Here is a 17,751-nt window from a genome sequence, read left to right as displayed (position 1 = left end):
GTATTTTTTTACAAATTGTTTTCTTAATTTTGATATAAATAATCATGTAATAAATCAATAATCAATGTGTTATACATGGTAGAAGAATGTTATCAAAAATATTTCCGGTTTTTTCCGTAAAGTTTATATAGCGAAATAAACTGGTTTCAAGTCTCAAGGCAGACCGGAGACAACGTTGTTTCCGAACAGAAGCCGTACACCATATGCGCGCTTGCGATGTCGTGCATGGAAACGCACACGTACGCATGAAATATGACACCGCACTCGCAAAGCTTCACTCGTGCTCGTCGATTATCCGGATGTAATATCGATTACTCGACCATAAACTTGTCTAGTTTTCTTGTCAAAAAGAGAGAAACTATTTTTTTACAAACAATTTATATAATATTATATACAAATCCAATTATATTTATATATAATATATTAATTTTTTTTATCTATTGTTTACATATTTTTATTATTACTTATATCTATTCTTGATTCGATTTTTAATCTCAAAACAATTTTTACAGTTACAATTTCTTTGTCTGAAAAATGTTTTTTACTTCGCTAAAATGATTTCTATAAATATATATATGACAAGAAATTTAATAAATTTTATAGAGTTTCATCTTGTGGGCCTGTAATCATAATTCGTAAAATTTTTATTTAATTAAAACATAATTGAAAAAATAATTATCTAAGGAAAAAAATTACATTTGCAACATTGTATTTAGATATATTTAGATATCTCTAAATCTTTAGATATATTTAAATATCTCTATTAAATATCTCTAAAAATATATTTAGATATCACTTGCAATTCTCATCGATAAAAATTATGTTTTACAAATCAATATCGGCCTTTCTACATATAATTTGTTTTAACACAAATTTGTTTTAACAGCAGATTCTCTCTCACAAAGAGATTGCAGTAATGGAATGACTTTATACGATAGATATAAAACATGAAATACCAAAAGTTGAATGCACTACGGCGCTTCAAAAGCCCGAACGAATAAACAAGCACATGTAAATCTCCTCGAAATATTGCATGATGTAATATTTGCACGCGGAAGAAGCGGTAAAAGGAAAAACGCTCGATTATGTTTTTTATTCACTTTTTTGTTTTTTTTTTTTGCGAACCTAACTGCGAATAATTTTTGCCATAGCGGAACAGAAACCGCAAGATACCGCGCGACACGATCCACGCGTTTACGTAATTTATTCGCATCGCTTCTTATATTCGATTTCACGCAATGGACCGCCGAGATGCGCCGTTGGAAAGGTCGATCGTGTTTGTACAATTTTCTCAAGGTCGCGCGTTGTCAAGAGGGAGAAAGAAATACATGGACAATCCCCCTGTCCGCGAGGACGTTCTTCCCCCCCCCCCTCCCCGAGAGATCGGCAGATGGACAAACGGAAACGACTTTTTACCTCGGCACTTGGTGCCGACTGGTGCGTGAGTGCATAAAGGGTGTCCTATTTTTATAGTTAGCCACTTCCTTTCGTGGAGACTGTTCACGAATTTGCTTCTAATTCGGCCTATTATTTTATACGTTATTCTCTCCCTATTCTCTTGGATTTAGGAATGTCATAATTCTCAATTCTTTTGTCAATTAATATTAACTATTTTATTGCAATGAGATATTATAATGAGTTATAATCTACGGTATCTCTAATATACTTTTTGTTACTACGATTTTTACAAAATTGCGGTATCGTTTGATTTAATATATGATTTATTGTGTATTTTGATTCTTGAAATTAATTTAGATTATCGCTCAGAGATATCCTTGTGTTAAATGTTAGTCATTGAATCTTATCGATTTGATCTTACATTCTTTATTAGAAGTGTAGCTTATCGGAAAAATTATTATCTAGATCGATTTTACAGTGATAGATTAGCCTTATATATCGAGTGTTTCTGAGAAACAAAATATTCAAACATATTCTTTGATTATTTTAAAGTACATTTTTACGATATTTCCTGTTTATATATATATTAAAGTTTGTTACGTTAAATGATTGCAAATGGAAAGCTTTTTGCAAATTAGATTTCAAATATGTAAATACATATACTTAAATCTTTAATCTAAAATCTAATTAACAAGTCAATTTTCGAAAATTGAGAAGCCACGAAAAAAGTGACGCCGTTCAATCAAATTTTCACCACTCTTTCGGAAACACCCTATATGAATGCATTAAGCGAGCATACGCGAGCATTTATTGGCGACGTGCGCGGAATGTGTGCGTACGTCATGGACGGCGATAATAATGCGATGAGAACTATCCCACGCACCGCGGATACGCACGAGAAGCAGCACCATCGGGCGTTTTCTAACTCCGGGCTCTACTTTTCCACTCGGTTTTCATCCTTTTTTTTACTCGTTCCTATACCCGGCACGCATCCGCAGGCAGAGTGCGTAGCGGCTCGAACTGGCGGGCGGATGGCGGGTGCTAAGAAGCGGTGGTTATTACAGCAGGTTCGATGCCACGGCATGATGAGAGTGCATCAGGAGCCACCGCGTTTCCTTTTCTGACCGTCATCCATCCCGCAAGCAAACATCCGCTCCATTCGACCGTTCGTAGTTTTATCGTTTCAGTTAGAGATGAAGAAGGAATTTTTATGAGATTTTCCCTTGATTAGAGATTCTTATAAACGTAACATGTCGAAAAATAGAGATAATTGACTGTTATTTGAAAAAAATTATATTTAACTTAGGAGGAGCTTTTGAATTTTAAACTGAATAATTAATTCCTTCTCTTCTCATTTTTTTATACCCAAGAGACGTTGTAATTGTATCTTATTTCGTGAATGCGATCATTAGTATTACAGCATTGTAGATTTTTGATTTGTCAAACATATTTTGGCTTCAAAATTTTGACATTTATTAAAATCATTACAACTACTCTTTATCTTGGCAAATGAAAAAATATTTTGCAACAAAAATCCTCTCTGGATAATTCTCTATCGGTTCACCTGCGTTCCGATTCGCGACGAGTTTGAAGTACGCACGAAGTGCCATTCTCTACACGAACGAAGTAGTCGGCGGAGGTAGGTACTTTCTGGTAGGTACTAAAGAAGTCGGCGTCGAGTGTATGCGAAATAGGGGCACAGAGGGTCGGCACCCTCGCGAATCGACTTGCTAGCGTGCCGACGGGTACTCCACTATTTTTGCTCTCGGAAAGTTATACGCGTTCACCGGCTTCGAATTTTCACGCAGGATTAATCGTGGAATGCTACTTATATTTTTAAACTGCTTATATTTTTTGTTACTATTTTCGACAAAGTAAAAATTAAATCAAGAATTTGTTAATTCTCAATGTATTAAATAGTAATACTCGCTAATAAAATTTATTAAATTATTAGTTATATATATGATAATTTTCTAAATAATTCTTTAAAATTTTCATTTAAATTGTTTGAAAATTGAAGATAATTTGATAAATTATATTAATATTTATATAATAATTTGATAAAAGAAAACTCTTTCTATTTTCTCTCTAATTTTGAAGCATTCTTTAAAAATTTATTTTTATTGGTTGTATTATTAAATTGTATGTAATATTAATGTGCATGTGTATAATATAATATAATATAATTTTTAATATATGTGGGCTTTTATATATAATATTACAATATTATTATAATTAACATTTTAATTGTTATATCAGTATGTGTGATATAACAAATAATAGAATATTAAATTACAATAAAAATGTGTATTTAATATTACACTGAATAAAATCTTTAGCGTCTGAAATATTTTAGACTTAATTGGTAGTATGATTCACGATTCAAGGATTGTTGAGTGCAAACATCGTATCGACCATTAAGTCGTGCCAAATAAAATTCACATCGGTGCGCCATATTGCCTATTGTTGTATTTCGAAAGACCAGCGCTCGGGATTGTTTGATGTTTACAAAGAAACGTTGCGATGAACTATGATGATAGTTGGAAATTTTCCCAACCGTTTCTTGCTGCGTTTTCCAACGATGTACGCTATTTAAAAGTATCCGCGGACCGCGAACGTATAATTCGCGTTCTCCCGTATGTATTCTGTAATCCACAGTGCCTCTATAATTATGGCTATATATCTAGGTGAATTGTCTCATTTTATTATCCCATAACGTGAGAAGATTCCTTCCGCTTTGCAAGTGTGAGAGTGGATTGAATTGGCAATTTCGAAGAGAAAACAGCTGAAGAGAAATTAATATTTTAAACACTGCCACAAATATAGCTTGTTGATTTGGTCAAATGAGGTATGAATATGTTTAAAAATAAATCTGGAAATTATATTGGAAATTTTTTAAATAGTAAGATTTTTCGAAAGAAATATGTTTTGAAAAGAAAATAGAAATATTTTTTTTCGTGAAATTACCATTTTATTTGTACCATTAATTGGTGAAATTAGGAAAAAAAATTGAGTATAGATTATTTTTTTAATTTGTGTGAAAAAGGAAAATTATGAAATTGGATATATGCAACACAAATAAATGTCATTTTATCCCAATTGAAATATAATCAACTGCACTAATGTCTAGTAATATAGAATTACATTTTAGATTTTAGATGGATTAATATTTTAATAATAAATTATTTGTTTTTTTTTACTTTTTCCTTTATTTTGTTTTATTAATAGAAATATTAGAGTATAATTTGTTTTTGTTTTATCGGAGATTCGTTACATTCATGTGCCAGATAAATGTCTGGTCGTTGTAACGCGCGATGATCGAGTGCGAGGGCGGGCAAAGTCGAATTAATAGAATGTTATATAAAAAAAAGTGCGTAGATAAGCGAGCGGGGGACGATCCGGTCGTTTAATGAGGATGTACGCGTATTATGACAGCGTAGGTCGCACGTCGCGTTTCTAATCGCGTCGCAGGGCATGTTAGCGGCGTTAATAATGATAACAGTAGCGCGGATGTAATAATGTTGACGATGGTACGAACGTGCCAGAGAGTAGGCCAAGGATCTTCAAAGAGACTGAGCATTGGTACTGATCTATTAAAGACGTTCGATAGCTTCATTAAAATACGGCGAAAAAACTTGAACGTGCTGTATCTCGTTTATGAGAGCTTCGATCTCTATATATATGTATTCGCTGTACAAGTGTAGCAAGCGTTACATTTAAACTCGCATCACGCAGGATTTTATGAGAAGTGTATATGTGTATGTGCTTCAGACATTAAATTTTAGAATATCATATGCATTTGATATTCTACAAATATCATATCAATTATAACAACAAATTCTCACATTTTTAAAAATTAAGTTATTACAATTAATTATCAAAAATAATAATATATGTATAGTAGTCAAATATATAATAATTAATAATTTCAAATATATAGTAATTAATAATTATTAATACATAATAATTAAAAGTAATAATACTAGTTTTATTCGCGGTTTTATTCATGGTTTTATTTAATGTGAGTAAAGCCACTTTTATAAAGTGAACAGCTTATACGTAATATCTCTAAATACGTTTTAAATACAAAACGTGCAAGTAATTTCAACGGGAGATTGCAGAGAAAAATATACAAGCGCGAAAAAGGAGCGATCAGTGATGCAGACATCCGAAATTGTATCAAGTATCTTTCAAGAAGTCTTTCACATAGTTACTGGCGAACATTCTATACTTGACTTTCTTAGAACTCGATAAGATCGATAACCCTTTGACAGCTATGCGTCTTTTGCAAAGATAATACCAGCGAACGAATGCGCGATCGCGAAAAGATACATTTATGGAAAGATCTTGATGCAAAAATGAATGTCATACGGATATGCATGAAAGTATAGCGATATGAATCGTAATCGATTGTTTGACGTCATGTAAGAGAACAGAAACGCCAAATACGTCACCTTTGATCCACAGTTATTCAAACGTTTACGTTCTTTTGCGCCGTGTTGCATGAAGCTGTCAAAGAGAGAAACATATCGGGCAAGCTAGCATGAGATGAAGCACATTTTGTAGCAGAGTGTCGCGCGCTTTTAACAGACGACCCTTTGTCATATTGTACTCTGTCCGAAATATCGCCGTCATCATCTCTGGATCCAATCTAGTCCGTTCGTCGGATGCACAAGCACTCGGAGCATGAGTGACAAACGGCCGGCACACACGCTATTTATTCTGTTTCGACCACATGTTTCGAAATTTGGATGGAATTTACATGGCCAGTTACAATCAGTTTATTGGCGCGAAGAAGTTTTACACCTAAAAAACCGATACAAATATCTTCTGTTAAATATCATATGTGTCATTTTTTTTTTGTTTTTTCAAAAAATATGTACTCTGTTTTCTCTCTTTAATTTCCGTACTAATTTTCTGTAACGCGTCCACCTGCAATGTTTATGCATTTTGTTTCATGATGGTCACGGTACGTTTACACTTACATACGGTGAATCTCGCACGGTCGTCTCGGCGATCCGCGGTTCAGATTACTTGGAATATCTTACCGTAACGTGTAAACTCTTGAAGCAATCTTGGAGAGTAGCATATCTACGGATACTGATTATATTCTCACCGCGCATTTAGCACGCGATTGTAGAATACTCGCTCTACATTTTGTAGGAAATGCGAGTATCTTACACTGGACAAATGAAACAATTTAAACGCGTGATAAGGCACCGTTTACTGTTAATGACGGATATTATTAGCTTCATGGCTTGCTCGACTGATTTGATCGATTTGTTACTAGAACTTTTGTCAATAGCATGTTGCATTGTATTGTGCAATGCGACAGAAGCAAATTGTTCGAAAACAGAATGTTATTGTTATTTATATATGACGATAAAGACATTTGAGAGAATAAAGGAAAAAAAAGTAGAAAATAAAAAAATAGAGGCTTTACTTTATCATCTTAATAAAACGATTATATTCTTTATTGTGATCGAATAATATTAATAGATTTTAATGAAAAGAAGTTTAAAATGTGAGGCGGTTACACAATATTTTATTATTTCTTCTAGAATGTGAAATGTCATCGAAACGCGCTGATATATTTTTGAAGCTTGAAGCTTTTGCTTATGTCACAGGAGTACGTAGATTTTTCTTTAACTGTTTAAAAATTAACGTGTATTCATCTTGAATGCAAATGATAGTGATAGGTAAAATGAATACATAAACTATTTAATATCGAAGCTTATGACTAACATGATTGTTTACTAAAAGAATTTACTTTTATATGGTTTAAAGAATCTGTTATTACAATATATTCTTCTAATTTTGGAACACTATATAAAAGAGCTGGCTTTCAAGTTTACGGAATCACTTTTTTATTCAGACTATAATTTTACGTATAAAATTTCATTTAATAACATTTTTTAATTGAAATATTATCAGCTGAAATATTAAATATTGTTAACTAACTTTGTGATGTATGATGATGTAATCTGAACCGAACTGTAGAACATATTATAATTATGTAAGCCGAGCATCCGATATTAGAAGGCGGAGTATTTACTCTGCAGGTCTCGTTTCACATAGGAGGACGGCTTTACGAATTGCCCCATATACCGAGGATATTTTTATCGATGAGTCGTTTACATGGCGTCGCCCAAGACAGATTTGACTCTAGGACCCACGCGTTGTCTAGGAAAGCACGATGCTGTAAACAGGCCGTGGCGGAACCTCTTTAAGCATGATATTAAATTATCTTCTTTTTATGAATCGAGATATCATCTTTTACAAACGAAATCTTCAACGAGTATAATCTCCTTTTTACTAATGATCATTATGAAAAATTAAATTTTTTACAATTTTATTATTTTATTGTAGTATTGAAAAAAATGGAATCGCATTTTTTAGAATTTTACATGTTTGTTTAATTGTGTCACATCCTTTCGTAATTACTTGTGATGCTGAATCATCACCTGTGCATCGAACATATCGATCCAATGTTTCATCACGGTATCTGAATGTCTATTCGCGCCACACCCGCGTATTATTATCAGTCGCAGACTTTTGCACAGGCCGATAACAATGTTTGTAACTGACGGTGATCGACCTATATGCAAACGTAAACATTGACAATAACTCGTTACGGATTCGCAGTTGTTCGACTCGCCATCAATCCGCCCATCCCGTATTGTCAATTACGTATTGTTACGAGTCGATTCCGATGGTCGATGATCGAGCACGATTAGTAAATTGATATACGCGCCTGTGTGCACTATGCACTCTTATCTCTCGCGTTTTGTTTAACGGCGTTTCGCTTCGTGGTGCATAGGCGAGTTGTGAACGAGACGCGGACTCAGCGAGTTCCTTTAACGAAGGGGAGAAAGAAAGAGCCGGTCGAGTCTCATGCAGGAAAAGAAGAAGACAACGACGACGACGAGAAAGAGAGAAAAAACAAGTAGTACGAAGCTAAACAGAAACGATCCGCAAGGCCGACGAAGCTCCGTTCTTCTTCGTACTCCACCTTGCCATGCCAGCTCTTTCGAGATATTTCTTCGCTCGTCTACGGCTTTTATTCCTAATAGATTGCCTTCTTTCGCTCAAACACTCGTATGTAAAAGTTTATGCAAGAAACCCGTAAACAAGTTTCTACTTGCGCGTAATTCAAATGATGATTTATTTAAATAAGGGACATTATTTTCCATTGAATGCGCATGTAGTGATTCGGAGATTTTATTTAAAAATTATGCATAGTGCTTCTGATATTGCTATATTAAAAAATGGTACAGTTATATTTAATATATCGTAATTTGTTCGTGTTATTTGCAAACGTCTTAGGACGTTGAGTAAATTTTAACTTCTGTTATATTTTCTTGAAATTTGCCTGCATATATAATAAAATGTCTCGAAAACCTTGAATTATACTGATAAGTAATAGGTCAATGCGAAGAGAATATTCTTAAATGGCAGGATCGATCGGTGAACAGAGGAATAATGCATAAGAATTGGTGGGACTATTTCGACAGCACGGTCATAAAGTTTTTTTTAAAGCAATATTGTAGGCGGATAGAGGAAATATATATGAAACAGCAGACGGGATTGAATGTATTCGAGGTCATGATCGATCTGTCTTGTCCACGTCCAGATGTTATTTTTGCCCCTTTCAATCAAGAAGCAAAATCTTCCTCTTGTTCTTAATCATTTAAAGTCGCTAGCCTCGCACATTTAAAATTATCTTTTGCGAAAAGTCAAGGCTCTATTTATGTAAAAACTAGATAAATATCTTATCACATACATATGTATGCGATGTAATTCTTCACTGTATACTCTGCGATTACTAAATATTTTAGTACGACAAAAAAATGGGAATGAGGGAGAAAAAATTATATACATAGGGACTATAAAAATTTTGAATTAAATATTTATTTTGTTATAATTAAATAAATTTTTACGTATTACGAGACTTGGTCCCGTTCTGTAGAGATCAAGAACCTTTAACTCCGACATTGTCAGATTCGTGAACGTTGATTGCAGCGTATTTTAATACTTGTGCGACCTCGATTTACCGCTTTCAAGGTAGTTAAGGTACGTGTCTTACATGACGTTACTTATTCAAGGTTAGAAGATGGATTTCAAGAATTAAAGCGCAGTCTTCTCTTCTTTTTCTTTTTATTCTTCTCTTCTGTTTTATATTTAATGATTTTATTTCAATTTTATCTCAGTTATTAAAAAGAAGTATATTTTTATTATGCAAAAATATAAAGTAAAAAGAAATTTATTGAATTTTACTATACATTATATAAATTATATAAAAGAGAGCTAACATTTTATTATATGCAATGTAATATCCTAAAGATATACATAATTTTTTATATAATATTTTTGATACGACATACATATATAGTGTGTATGATTATACAATAAGTATCTACGATTTATTGAGTTGCGTAAATATATGGGATTATTAATTTATGAACCACAATGTCCCAAGTACTATGTAGATACGCGTAATCTTCATTAATCTTTCCGGCCCTGACGGAATTAAAGGTCAGCATGCTGACGTTTCCAGTTTGATCGATACATGTTAAATCTGCAGGTGCACTTTAATGAGCGACTTCCGATTCGCGACGTTTATAATTTAACCTACGTGTCTTGCGATTTATAACGGTACTTTTTATTGTCATTGAAAAATACGAATTCGTGTGAAAATGATAACTCGTATTCGTTTTGCGCTACGAGGAACGCTCGTTAGTCGTTTTCTTATCAAAGTGCTTACAAGCACTTGTGATAGCCAAGCAAAAAAAAAACGCGCTTATCACGAAATGATACAAGTATCCCTATAAAACTAATAGCCTATCAAATTGTGAGATCATTATTCTTACTTATGTTCTTATTTATTTTCTGTTGCAGAATCTCACACATGATCGTCGAGACCGGCAGAATTATAATATGATGACAAGATATGCTGATGATTCGCCAAGATATTTTTTCGCAAAGATATTCTGCAATGAAACGCTCTTTCCGTGACTCGAAATTTATGTATCGTGCGTAGTACGATCCTTGAGATACGTAAAGATATACGATGGAAATATCTTACGCGAGAAAAAATGCAACGCATTATGAAAAGTAAAAAAATCTTTACGACTCGTTTTATAAATGGCTGACAAAATCTCGCGTGTACGTGTACTGAAAATCGAAAATCTCTTCTCTCATCGGTGGCGGTGGCGATGTTTAGAAACGAGTCTTTGAGCAGGACACGAAATTGCGCGAGAGCTGTTAGAAAAAGGACCGTGGTGTAGTCTTACGGGCTATTATGACGGACTATCTGGATCCACATTTCGTCCGGGCTCTCTGCCGTGATCCAGAAAGACGAACTCTTCAGGTGAGTAAATAGTATCTGTTCTGTCTGATTATCTCGCGAAGTTTCTTCGAGACCATCGAATCAAGCGAAGATATGGCTGTTGACTTTGCAGGTAATTTTACGAGCGTACAATCTATATGTATTTGTATAATGTGTAGATGTGTATGTACCTAGTGTAAAATTAGTGAATGTGCGAATTGTGTGTACGGTTGCGCGACTATCCGAACTCTGTGAACGCGTACATTCACAACGGTGAAAAGGTTAAAGGACATTATTGGCTGGCATCTGGAGGCAATGCTTTCGAAACTAGCACAACTTTCTCACTTTTATGTAATCAAGATAACGTTCTTTTGTGTAGATCATTCGTAGAACAGTAGCAATTTTATATTGCCCGGAAAATAAGAAAGCAATTATTATAAAAAAGCTATATAAAACAAACGTACTGTAATAATCATTTTTTTATATGATGCATACGGTGAATATAACTAATATAATGGAGAGATTTTGTATTTATGATATAAAAATGCGTTTAAAAAAATGAAATATTGACAATTAAAATTTTCTAAATAATTAAAACAGATGTATTTCTCTTTGTATCGTTCATACCATATGTAATATTGATTAAAAGAGTGTGATAAAAATATGTATATCCGTGATTATTTAAAACAGTTATTTAAAAAAATGACTCAGCGATTTAAATAATCTAATTCATTTTTTTTGAGAGTATTAACTGATCAAATATTTGTCTCTTTATTTAACCGAATCGTGGCTGTAGATAAAGAGTAATGAATTGAGTTCCATTTTTAATTTCTTCCCGAAGTCTATTTTTTCACTGTCCCTTTTGTGTTAATTAATCACTCATCGCGTTTATGTATCTTATATCTAATATTCATGTTTGAGATATATTTTATATAGGAACATACTCTATATATAGCAACCGAATATTGTTTTTATCAAATAATTCAAATTGCTTTGATCGAATTTTATCGGATTTTCAAATAATTAAATTGCTTTGATCAGATTCTATATTATATGAAATTGTCATCATTCAAGAGAATATAAAATAAAAATCCGTTACTTATAATAAATTTGATTTATAACGTATACATATTGATAAAATTCTATTTTCCGAGAGTATAAATAAAACAACATAGTATTTCTTATTTCCACAACACATGAGAAAACGTTGGATATTTCGTGCCATCGATCTTTCTATAAACCAATAACACAAAGAGAAACGTGTATACGGTGTATGAAGGCGTATCTCCCAAGAAACGCGTGCATCGTAGATCTTGTAGATAGATAATAGTCTTGGAAAGTATAACAGATGCAATGTTCTTTGCATTGTCAGATCGCGAACAACTTAGTTATATTGCAAAATACAAAGAGAAAAAACATTTTCTTTAATTATAAAGTCAGATTCTCTTGAGAAAATTTTCCATTGTCCAATATAAAATATTTTTAATCGCAAACAACGATCTTATTTTCCTTAATATAAGATTAATCCGTATATTTCAACAGATTATATTTTCTAATTATTATAAAATAACATTATATAAATATACGATTGATACGTAACAAAATAATATCACGGAATATCAATTTCGAGCCTCTACTTTTTTTCTGCGGAAAGATTAGAACCCGTTTTATATTGGAATGCGGAAATTAACGATTTATCGGGTTTAGATTGTATGTATCATCGACACGACACGCGCGGTCAATATACTTTCGGCTTCCTACCGAGTTTCAACAGTATGTTACGCCATCGTTAATGATCCGAGGAGATTCTTCATTAGTTTTCCTCGGCAGCTTATTCGATATAGATGTAATCCTTTTGCATTTAGCGAAAAAATTACTTTACGGAATTAAATCTTTACTCAATCAAGCTGATCACAAATAAAAATTGAAGCACTTGCTAAATACATTTAAAAGAAATTTAAAAGAAATCTTAAAGAGAAAAACTGAAAAAATATACAATATTTTTTAGAATAAAGTATTTTTTGATAATTATCATATGTGTGTTGCAAAGCGCGCACGTATTTTCTCTCTTTTTCTTTCACTTAATAATATGATTTTGAGTTGTATATAATACATTTGATGGATGAAATTAAAATTATATAAAAAGATTAGTTTTATTATTTCTTGTCCACTTAATTATTCAGTTCTTCGCGAGTTTTGCGTCCTTTATTTATATTAGTGAATATGATAAAAAACAATTGTTATTAAAACAACATTTTATCTTTTTTTATATATTAATGAAAATTTACGATCTCGGAAATATCTCATACAAAAAAACAATAATGTACGCGGATAAGATTTAATGGATTAGTTATGCGAGATTATTTTCTCGAGATGCTTTATTTTTGAAGTGCATAATTGAGAATTTCGGAGATATATAACGGTCCCTGGTGGTTTTGACGACGACGGCGTTACCGTAAACTATTGACCCGTATATAACAGCCGGAAACTTTGCCAGAGGCGATGAACGACATTCTCTTGACGGCGATAATAATTCAGATTTGCATCCACGAACTGCTCGTGCGAATCCTCTTTAAAATTTCACGAGAAACCTTAATCTGCGCGCCTCGTACGAGATCTATACACGAAGGTCGTCCGGTGTTCGCTCCACTTTTCGTGCGAAAAAAAAAGGCAGAAAAGAGAGCCCGAGATCGCGGCGCGAGTCTGCAAAGTCGAGCGAGCGTCCGCTCCCTTTTGCGTGCGAAGTGTTTCCAGACCAAACGACGTCTTCTCGAGAGATACTCTCGCATATTTATAATCTCGTTTGGACTCCCTCGAGCGTTTGTCGCGCTACAATGCGCGTCACATCTGGCAATGCTTAATTTCAGTTTTCTAAATCCCCTCGAGTTCTCGCTGCGCGATACGCCGCGTATTCCGTCCAATCGAAATTATAAACTTTAAAAGGATATTTCAAGGAATTTGATATATGTAAAATAGTAAGTAATAGAAGGATAAGTTTATTTTAATATATTTCTCTTCGAGCGTATATATCTTCGTTATCTATAGTATCAGTATAGCACAAGTGCATCGATATCTTTTGATTTTCCTCGTTTTTTTTTCTTTTTCGAAGCTTTTTTATTTTTAATTTTGTATATGTATAAATAAAAATATTTAACGCATGTGCAAAATATACTGTTTCGAAATGAATGTAATTGGAACAAGAATCGATTATAAAATATACTGTGCAAAAATCAAATTATTATAAATTGCTTTTGCCTCAGGGATACATCACTCGTACATACATGTTGTACAATGTAATGTTGCATAATTTGTTCGCAGTGTCCGTAATCGTATAGAAATATGTAATTATCATAACAGAGAAGGACATAAGTTCGTAGTTGAGGGAACGAAATTAGCATGCTTTAAAGACGGCGATTCGGATCGGTCGATGCGCCATAACGTTTATGTGTATAACGCTGATTGCGATGGACGTTTACAAACAACCCAGACGAAACGGCGCCGACGAGAACTGGAAACGCGCGCACGCGTCCCCAGTGGAGATAGATAGGGAAGTTCGATTGGCGATCTAGCGTGAAATTATGCTACGGAGACGTCACGACGGACCTCGGGCGTATGTAAGAGAGATGTGTATGTATCTGTGTGAGTCGTAGATAATTAGATTTGTGCGATAATTTAGTATGCGATCAAAGTTGCCGCCGAGAATTATCGCAATTTAATCAATACGGGTTCAATGTCGCGGCGACTTGAAGTCGTATCTTGATTTTCAGAGATTGATCTTTTCAATTTGTAAAATATTAAAATATTACAATTCCGTTCTTCGCGGACTTTGCAAGATCGTACGTTATGAAAGACACCATGCGAATCATGTTCTCTATTAGTAAGTATCGCACTGTGTATATGAATCTGTTCCATTGCGAAGAAGACCTTAGATCGTTGCGCATCGTTATGTATTGTCGGTGTTTTCAGATATTAATTTTCAAAGAAATATGCAATTAAATATATTTCAAAGAAATATGCAATTAAATACATTTTCAAGAAATATGCAATTAAATAAATATTTACAATCATATATTTCTACAAAAATCTACTGTAATTTAAAAAATTGCGAGTATTTCGCAAAAATCGAAATTTTTGTAAAAGAGATACTTTATATATACGCGATATGTGTGTGTGTATTTTCGTTATTATGGAACTTTATTTACCAGAATATCCCAGAAAAGAGTTCTCACTTATTGATTTCTTTATTTATCAGCATTTATTTTTATATTTTAAAATTACAGTAACTGCGCTTTCCTGATTAAAAGAGGCGATATATATTTGAATATAAAACAATTTATTATTTTATTTTGATAAAAGTATTGAAATTGCTTATATTAATTTTCTAATATTAATTTTAACTTGATAATGCTATTAAAAGATTTCAGGATCGAGTGATTTCAAATAATTGTAGAAAAATTAAAAATGTTAATTATCTGCATTTAAGATGATCGAGAACAAATAAATTATTATATACATATATGCATCTAAGAATTTATTTTTTACAAGAGTTTATAAAAAATTTTAAGTTTATGTAACTTGAGAAACATTAAACATATTAAATTTATTTGATAATACAATATTTTTACATTATTGAAAATTACGTTCGCGAGAGTAAATATTTTAAGTTGGAATTATATATCCAAAATTAGATTTAAATATTATTTATCCTAAATTAGAAGAATTATATATAAGGAATTGTATATCCTAAATTAGATTTAAGGATATGCAATCTAATGTTTAATTTTTTTATTAGAGAGAGAGAGATTATGTGGAATTATTAATTTATAATTTTTCAAGAAAAACAGTGAAAAACAACTTTGAAAAAAAGCCATGTCAAGGAAGAATGCAAAAAAATAATTATAATCATAATTAAAAACTTACAAACAATAACTTTATATAGAGTTCTAATATCATGTCTATGTAACATGCTGTTTCTGCACATGTGCAATCTATCATGTGCGAAATATACTGCGTGCGATTGTATCATATGCGTAACATAAACATGTTATATCTTTAGATTTAGAAGATGTAGCTTCTGAACGTTTGGCAGAGATCTTCTTTATCGGTAGCTCGGTAATGCTGTGAAATTCTCTTATCAAACCGCGATATTCTCATGTACCGTTAGAGTAACATACAGTTTCTCTCGAAACTGTTTGTTATGATCAAAGATGTCAGCACAGATTGCAATATCGCTCGTAAAATAAATAACCGAGGAGATAGAAGATAGAATTGTCTTAATACGAAATTTATAATCTGTGATTGATAAATTAATCGACTTTTGTTATTGATATATTTAGTGAGTATTCGGCAAACAAAATTTTCATCTTCAATTTTTTCAATCTTTAAAGTTAACATTTATATTCTTTCTTATTTGATTTAATTCTTAAAGTTATTTGGTAGTTTAGGTTATATAGTAGAAAATTGTACGTTCTAATTTTTTCAGCACCGGCGAGTTGGCCACAAGTTGGTACATACTTCTCTCCGGTTCCGTGTTCATCGATGGGTCCATGTTTCTCCCCCGATCAAGGTAAGATTATACAGATTTAGTACAATGATATATATTTTTGTCTCACGGAACACAATAATTTTTGTTCTGTATGGAATCATGTTATTTCTTGCCCGCACATTTGATTTCTAGTGGCTTTAGCCTTGCAACCTTAAAAATATGAGAAAGTACAAAACGCTAAACTTTCTCTTAATGTATGCTCATTTAACTGTATAATCTTATAATTACTCGTCGTTATTCTAGTCCCATAATTATGCACGAGAGCCGAAAGAGAGAAAAGATCGCTTATTTTTACTCATTTTATTGAATATCTTCATAAAAAACGGAAACATTCGTAATCCGATATAGGTCGTATATAATCGTGGGAGAACATTTCGTGGAAGATCTATTTTTCATAATAAAACCGTGTATACAAATGGAAATAAAATATCGTATATACAACTGGACATTTGTATGGTACACAAACGGTCGCGTATTTTATTCCGGGCTACATCTCCATATCCGCCATGTATGCATTTCTCGTGGCATTTCCAGCGATGCGACAGACGGTCTCTTTTTTTAACTTTTTAATATCATACCGAATATGTTTTGCGTCAAGACTCTACCGAGACAGAAATCGATCGCAATACGTGCATCGTGGCTTCGTGTGAATACCGGGTGTGCTAGAAACGCCTAGATAGCAATCGTATCACACGGCATCATTTTTTTCTTCAATTTTTCATATAAAGTCTTTGAGAAAAAAAGAGGATCTCGAATCTAATATCTCTCTTTTGTCTTTACCGACGAATAATTTATGTTTATCGAAAAAATTTACTTATTTTAAATTTTGTATGAATTAATCGAAAAATATATGAACGGGATTTTATCAGAACTTGATATTAGATATGTATATCCAAATAGTTTGATGTAAGAAAATTACACAGAAGAATTTTTTATTTCTCAATAAATAATTTGACGATAATTTAATACGGTTATGTAATATATAAATAAGTAAAAGTTGGATTATAATTATTATATACACTACATATTTTTATAGTTTTAAACTTTTATTACATGACACATAACATGTATCATTATTTTATTATTTTCCCGTTAAATTCAACAACAAACCGAGTTTTAATAAGCGTAAAGCTCATAATAAAAGCTTATAATGTCATATTATTATAATGTAACGCGGTAGCTTGATTAATGAATTAATGGTTGTATAATTCGTGCGACGTTATTTCGAGACACGTTGTACGTCACCCGCAGACTGAGAGCGATCATAAATTGGCCTCTCTGTCAGGGTTACGGTCACAATTTTCTCTCTCAGTATCCTTTCAGCCACGGAAATTCTCATTAATCGTACAACCTCGTTGCTTCACAAGGATGTAGTAAGCGGATCAATCCAAAATATATTTTTTGAGTTTTTGGGTTTTTTTTTATTTATTCAAGGAGGCAACCACCTCACATTTATAAAAAAGTAAATAAATGTATATAT

The 17,751-nt window shown here is 32.6% G+C and overlaps 1 pseudogene; it reads left to right on the top strand.

Annotated features, from left to right (window-relative positions):
* LOC115243677 overlaps positions 1 to 17,751 on the top strand; it is a 32,948-nt pseudogene that overhangs the window by 13,872 nt on the left and 1,325 nt on the right.

The sequence above is a fragment of the Formica exsecta genome, unplaced genomic scaffold (genome assembly GCF_003651465.1).
Source record: "Formica exsecta isolate Colony F162 unplaced genomic scaffold, ASM365146v1 scaffold72, whole genome shotgun sequence".
Lineage (NCBI taxonomy): Eukaryota > Metazoa > Arthropoda > Insecta > Hymenoptera > Formicidae > Formica > Formica exsecta.
The sequence above is the reverse complement of the archived record's forward strand: the minus strand, read 5'-3'. Positions and strand labels throughout refer to the sequence as shown.